Below are 7,250 nucleotides of genomic sequence, written 5' to 3'. Positions count from 1 at the left end.
CTTTCCCTTCAACTTCTATCATTGAAATACATCATAGACCTTCATACAAAGTAAGTATCATACTGCACCAGAGCAAAAGACTATCTGCAGTTACTGCTCCCTGAACCTGCTGTTTCCATATCCAGGGAGGTGAATCAAGAATAGGTCTGGCTCAGGGAGGTGGTCTGGTAAACCAGAACCCAGTTATCCCAATTCTGATGTGACTGCTTCAAAGACATCATGAACCTAATTCCTTTTTTCTGCAGCTCTTGCAGTGATAAGTGTATAAACCTGAGTTTGTACCCTCACTGACCAATAAATGTCTTTAAATTTTTATATGTGCATAGAAACAGGTTTTTTGAAACAAATGGATCAAGTGAAACACTTCAAAAATACGGGTTTCGTAATTAAGTCCTAAAATGTAGGAGCTTTTCTTTCTTAAGTACTTGTAGTTAATGTTAATCACGGCCAGCAGTGAAAAGATAACACTAAAGCTCGATTTCTCTAGATACCTCGTGTTCAATGTTTGTTGTAGGAAAAGCTTGGCTTTAAATTTATGATGGATGGATGGAGTCCAAGTTCAGCTGTTGCAAAGATGGAAAAACTGCTGAAAATTAAGCTCATTAAGAACTAACTACAGAAATAGCTACCACAGCTGCATGCCACTGACTACTTGACACCACAAAAATTAAACTACAAAAAGTACTGCCTTATAAAGCTGAAACCCACTTACATGCTAGGCAGTTAAGTTCTCTTAGTTGTATGTGGGAAAAAACTCCAATCATTACACATATTTTGGATTTTATCTATTAGAAGAAATGGAAGTGTTAGTAAGCTGCTTAAGTCCTTGCTGTAGCGCTAATAGTAGATAAATTTCATTAATGACATTTCACACTGAGAAACATGATCGTTAATCTGTAAGTCCATCACTTAAACTAGCAGTTTTATATCTTTACCTCAAAATCATGCCTTCAAAGAGCTTTACTGTTAATGAAAATATCTGTAAAATACATTGTGTTCAATGATTTCTACCTAACACCTCACAGTGATGACATCAGATAGAGTAAACCTGTTTCCTAATGTAATTGGTAAAATTTATCTCTCACTGTGAAAAGCTTCTATTCTCTTCTACTGAGGAAAATGTTTCTTCAGAGATGGGAGCAGGACAGGGAAGGATATGGGAAAAGAAAAACATTGGAAAAAAATAAGTGGGGATAGCGTATGTCTTAATTTGTATCCCTGACATAGAGGGATGTTATTGTAGATTCCTCCCCACTTTCTTCCTCAAGAGGGAATTACTAACTATGGTAGACCAACCGAAAAATACAGATATGTTTTCTATGTGGTGCTTGTTAAGTATTAAACAAGCTATGTTTTATATGCATGCAAACTTCCCACCTCAGCTTTTTTATATAAATAAATTCACTGTTCATTCATATCTAACAGCTTGCTATAATAGTTGTAAAAACCTCAGTAGCAGGCTCCAGAGACTACATTTCTGCTGAGTAATTACTTCGGTGATTTGGAAGTTTTCCTTGCTGTCCAGGGTCATTTTCTGCCTTAACAGAGATCTTCGCAGAGCTCAGTGTCAGCAGTAGGAGAAATATATTTGTAATTGCTAAAAATGTAGTTCATTAGCTGGAAAGAGGAGTCCTACAGTCATCTGTCCCATGGGAGATCCACAGAGCACAGAAATTCTACAGTAGTAAAAACCAAAACCACCTTAAATTCTGGGTCTTCATCAGGGGAGAACAGGGTAATTTACATCCAAGCTTACTAAATCAAGACAATTAGACTTTAGACTGACATTAAATAAAAATTCACCTAACACTGTCACTATGAATCGGTGTGAGACCAAAACACAGATTCCCTCCTATTCACTCACCTGAATATATTTTCCTTTGGAATTAAGGCATCCAAGTATAACTTCATGAGGGGACCATTAGATTACCCCTTCAAATGATTAGCTCTGTTTTATAGAAAGCTCTTAATTCCTGAAAATAGACCTGAAGTTGGTCTACAGGGATTCTAATGTTTAACCAAGGTTATTAAGCTCTTTTCCTCACCCACGATCTAGAGCCTGGTCAGATTGCTAAGATATTCATTATTCAACAGCTTTCAGAGCAATTAGACAGCTGTTACAGTACTGCACTTGGTGGGGGGGGGATTAGTTAAAATATGTATTATATTTCCCCCTAATTAATTATTACAGTTACAAACTGCTGGTTATTTATATTGTTTTAAAGAATATACTTAACTCCTCATTCTAGTAAATTGCCATTTTGTTCTAAATTAGTTCTATACTATGGAACATAAATCAGTGGGATTAATAGTATGACCAGTAGTCTTAAGAACAGTTCTATGTGCAGGTTAACAATCAACCTGAAACCCCAAGAAGCCCATAAAAATAATTCTTCAGCTGTTCAGTACCAGTATTTAATGTACTTTTAATCTAATTCTCACAAGATGCTCTCCAGGATTTTGTAGACATGGTAAGAAAAGACCGTTTTTGCCTCTAAGGATATTACGGTAACAATGAGAGTAGAGGTGGTGGTAGAAAAAAACTGGCTACATGGATACACCATGCTGTTATCAGTACATTACCACCTTATCTTTGGCAGAAACATGAGAGGCATACGATGCTCGGTAGTTACTCTTCAGAGCATTAGAGGTCTTTCGAAGCGAGGAGGCAACTGGGACTGCCACTTTTCTGTAGTGAGTCAGCCTACACTTGTGCAGCACATGCAGAACAGCAGAGAGATGCACCAAACAGCACAGGCCAAGGTGTAAAGTGACAAAGTAAAACAGAAAATGTCCCTCTGGAGAAGTACCTTACCTCAGGCAGAGTCTGGATTAAAGCTAATTATTAAATACTTATCTACCCTCAGGTTCCATATGTAATTTATTTTAAATATTCTGAAGAGTTTAAAAAAATAAAATTAAGTCTTATATATGCTGAAATCTCACATTCTGTAGAAATCATGTACCTCTCGCCAGTTAAAGGCGGACATAGGACAGAAGATGAAGCACAGTAACAAACCCAGCCAAAAAAGCTAACTTCATCAGCTGCATGGATCATTTATGGCTGAAGTAGCTCTACAATCTAACAACCCTCCTGCAAACAGTAGTACCCTAGGGGAGCAGCACAAAGCAGCACGTGGAAAAGAGTAAGGCATGCCCCTTCTGTATGCAGCTGCATTTCAGCCATAATTACATATATATATATACTGCTTCAACTATAAGGGAGGGAATGAAGTTAATAGGTGCTACTAGAGGGAGTAAAGATCTTTTCTCATCAATATAGAAGCTCAAAGAATTCAAAAACTGAATGCACTTCAGCAAAAAGTTTGAGATTGGAAAAGCTACAGGAAGGGGAGGGCAAATTTACACACAGCTTTTTATTGAACAGAACATTAGCTAGAACTGAATACAAGTGCCCAAAACTCAGGACAAAGATGAGGCTCTGTTTTAAGGCACAGGGAAGAGGGCCAAGAACGCAGGGTTAGTTGTGGGCAACAGAGGCACCAGTTGAGGAGTAGCTTCAAGAGCTCTCAGCCACAAAAGCTGCTTGGGTCAATTTCAGACAAAAGTCTGGAGGTCCCTGATCTCTAGTTCAAGAGAAGTCCAAGCAGGGCATGCAAGTAGCACCTTCTTAATACGAAGTATCAAAAAAACCCCACCAATCACATAAAACAACCCCTGTCTGGTATTTAAATGAGCTCCAACATTAGGCATCAAGGCTTTCATGGAGCCTCGAAGGAACCAGACATTCAACAAGTCAGATGAGCACAGAACACGACATAGGCAGGTCGACTGCTAAATGTGGAGTGAAAACACGAGCGTGGGGTAGGTTAGAGCCAAACAGCAAAGACTGGAAAGCCTGCACACAGCACTGAGCAAATTCATCTTCAGCTCAACTGCCACAAATTAATGTTCCTAGCGAGGAAGTGAAATACCGCAAATATGGAAGAAATCTATAATTAACGATCAAGAAATTAACATCCCAGTCAGTCATGTAAGTGAAGTTAGGGAAACTAAGAACTATTCATTCCAGTTATTTATTCTGTTTATTGAATTGAAAGAAAGGGAATACAAACATTTCTGTTAAGTGCTGTGCACCAACATGGAAAAAGTGGTGGTGTTTTTTTTTAAAAAATCCTAATAAAAACAAATCAGAAGTTAATGTTGTTCCAATTGAACAATTTTTAAAGATATGTTTAAAATACTACACATTTATAAAATAAAAAAGTTAAAACGGTGTTCTGTAAATAATTAGTAAAACAAGTGAAAATAAATACGAGACCCAAAGTTCTTATGTTTTTAATGTAATATAGCAAAGAAATTTTTAACTACTTAATATAATCCGAGGAGAGTAACAAAAATCCAGAAAGTTTAATAACGCAATCCTTTGAAACATTTAATATCAGTCCATAGCAAATAGTCATTACATACCAAAAGCTCTAAGTGTTAACTAGTTCCACCACAACTCCATATAAATCTTGACAATTTAGAAATCTTGAGATCAACAATAAAGTTCTTTTCTTGATCTCTACAGCTTGGTTTGTAAGTACATACATGCTTTGAGGATCCATTTTGTCCCATGTGTTTTCAAGGAGCCAATAACTTTTTCCATCTGTGCCTAAAAATGTTAAGATTCAAATTTTGCACATATACCCTAACAATGAAAAGATGTTTAAGAAAAGGAAAAAAAAAAAGATGGGGCACAATGAATTTCAAATTTATAAAAATATACTGATATTAACCAAAACCTTCTGCTCAAAAGACACTTCACATACACACGACTCAAAGTAAGCAGTAAGACATGACAAGTACCTGGAGCATTTGGTTCTGTCTGCTCATGGGGCACACGCACGCACGCGCGCACGCGCGCACACACACACACACACACACACACACACACACACACACACACACTCTCACACCAGATGGAAGGAACACTCTCACTGATGTTTTACTGGGCCCAGATTATCTGGACTGATAGAAAACTTGTCTACAGTTTATTTCGACAACTAGAGGCAGCTACTGCAGCAGTAATTCACCACTGCACACTTCAATTAAGTCCACCCTGTTTCAAAAAGTGTCAAATTTTTTTTTAATTTACTTTTTTTTTTTCTTTCTAAACATCGTGAAAAGTAGCAGTTTTCAAAACTAAGTGCGACTGCTGAAAATGGACTTAAGCCAACGTGGAAAAGACAGGAGGAGGTCAAAAGGAAGATCAGCCATTTGTGGGATGGGTGTTCCTCTTAATAGTTGTCTCAAAAAAATCAGATACAAGTATATTTTGTAGCCAAAAATATGGACAAACTATTGAAAGTGCATTTTTCTTCCTCCCCCTTGAGTTACAGTAGTTTGTCTGTTGGTCAGTAAATCCTGCTTTTTATGTTTATTCCTCTTTCTCTACCTCCCTCCCCATTTGGGTCTACAACATCTGCCCTCAAACTTTGGCAAATCATATGAGTCCTGGTTTCCTGCTAAGGAACCCTTCAGAACTGATATTGGGTGGGAGTTTCACTTTGCAGTGTAAAAGTATCCAAGTAGACACCAACTCCCAAGAACATACCAAGTTCTATTAAACATTACCTGTTTGAAGCCAAGTTGAGCAGTAACTTGCAAGATCTGGATAGATTTCTAGCTTGCATCTTTGCTCTAATCATAAAAAAGGTTAACTTTGAAGTTGGAGAACTTTAGAAAAGAAAGAGGGAATTTACAGACAAAGGTGTTGTTTCTACCCACTACCCTTCCCTCCAAAACAAGGACAGATCTAGCATTTTCCCTTTTGTGCTCCATTGTGCCTTGAAAATTACTTACCTGAGCAGCTGAAGAACATTCAGATAGTGAAATGCTTCAGCATTGCCGCCCCCCCCCACCCCAAGATCTGCCTCAACAATAACATGGGGCTACTGTGAATATTTTAAGCCAACAGCTGACCAGAGAACGTTACAGGAGGAGTACATGCTGACAGTATTTTCCTCTTGAAAACCATACATCTGTTGACTAGAAATACAGCAATTTATTGCAGGTGTGTACTTGTTCCAGCCTCAAACACCAGTCTATGAACATTTTTAAGCACATGGAAATCAAGTGTTGCAAATGAGCAAACTTATTTGTTCCCCCCCCCCCCCACCTCATTTTTTTTCCCCCCCCCCCATCTCATTTTATATAGTCTGTGTACAAAAAGTATTGGTACTTTTCAATTCATATACTGCGAATAGGTGACATGTTATAAATAGTTTAATCTACAGGTTGGAATGGTACTCATTACTGCAGATCTATAATATCAAGTTTACTGTAGGACCAAGTAGTGTGGCAAAATGAAGATTACTCTCACCTTTCTCTCACCTGTGAGAGGCAGCCAGCTACGCAATATGCGGTCACTGAGACACTGGAAACAGTGACATCTCTATGGAGCTTTCCTTCGCATTGCATAGTTGCACCACAAAACTAAAGTGGAAATAGCAGAACATGCGTTTCTCCCTAACTCCGCTTCTAAATACCGTAAGTGTGTTTTAGGTGTACAAACCAAGTCCAGAACAGAAACTTCAGAATGGAGGGGCAGTATTTTGGCAAAAGTACTAAGTTTAGATTTCTAATTACAACGCGTTGCAGTGGAAACCAGACATCGGCCCATACACATCCACACACAGCTTGTCCCAGGTAAGGAGTCTCACTTTGTTTCGATATGGCCACCACATCTAAAAATGCCTGTTGAAGAGTATATGAGACTCTAAATCTAAACTTGCAATTTGACTCAGCTGTCACCCCCTGCCTAAATTTCCCACTGAAGTCCCATAAGAATTAGGTAAGCAAGCAATGCCAGACCATAGTAGAAGACATCGAACCCAGGATTATTCTCCTTACTCTCCCTAAAGACAATGGCAAGGTAACTTCCAAATATTCACATACTGGTATTGGTTATGAATTATACCATGTTTTAAACATAAAAAAGCAGTGTTTAAAAATTGCATACCTAAATTGTATTTAAAACCCAAAGGTTTAGCTTACTCAAACTTGCCTTGGGAAGCTGTTTCCCTGCAACTGATGCCACAGGAACAAGACTCTTATGCCATCTGAACTAGGAAAAGAAAAACAGCTTCCTCTAGAGCTAGCTAATGGAAGAAGGAACTGATTTGTAGTCTTAAGTTTACACAGGCATCACCAGTACTGTGGAACAGCAATTGCTATCAAAGAAATTCACCCTAATTTTGAGACCAATGTAATGGATTGAAGACAAGAATGTTAAGTTCCTACTT

The sequence above is a fragment of the Mesitornis unicolor genome, unplaced genomic scaffold (assembly GCF_000695765.1).
Source record: "Mesitornis unicolor isolate BGI_N332 unplaced genomic scaffold, ASM69576v1 scaffold35455, whole genome shotgun sequence".
NCBI classification, from domain to species: Eukaryota; Metazoa; Chordata; class Aves; order Mesitornithiformes; family Mesitornithidae; genus Mesitornis; species Mesitornis unicolor.
Note: the sequence above shows the minus strand (reverse complement) of the source record.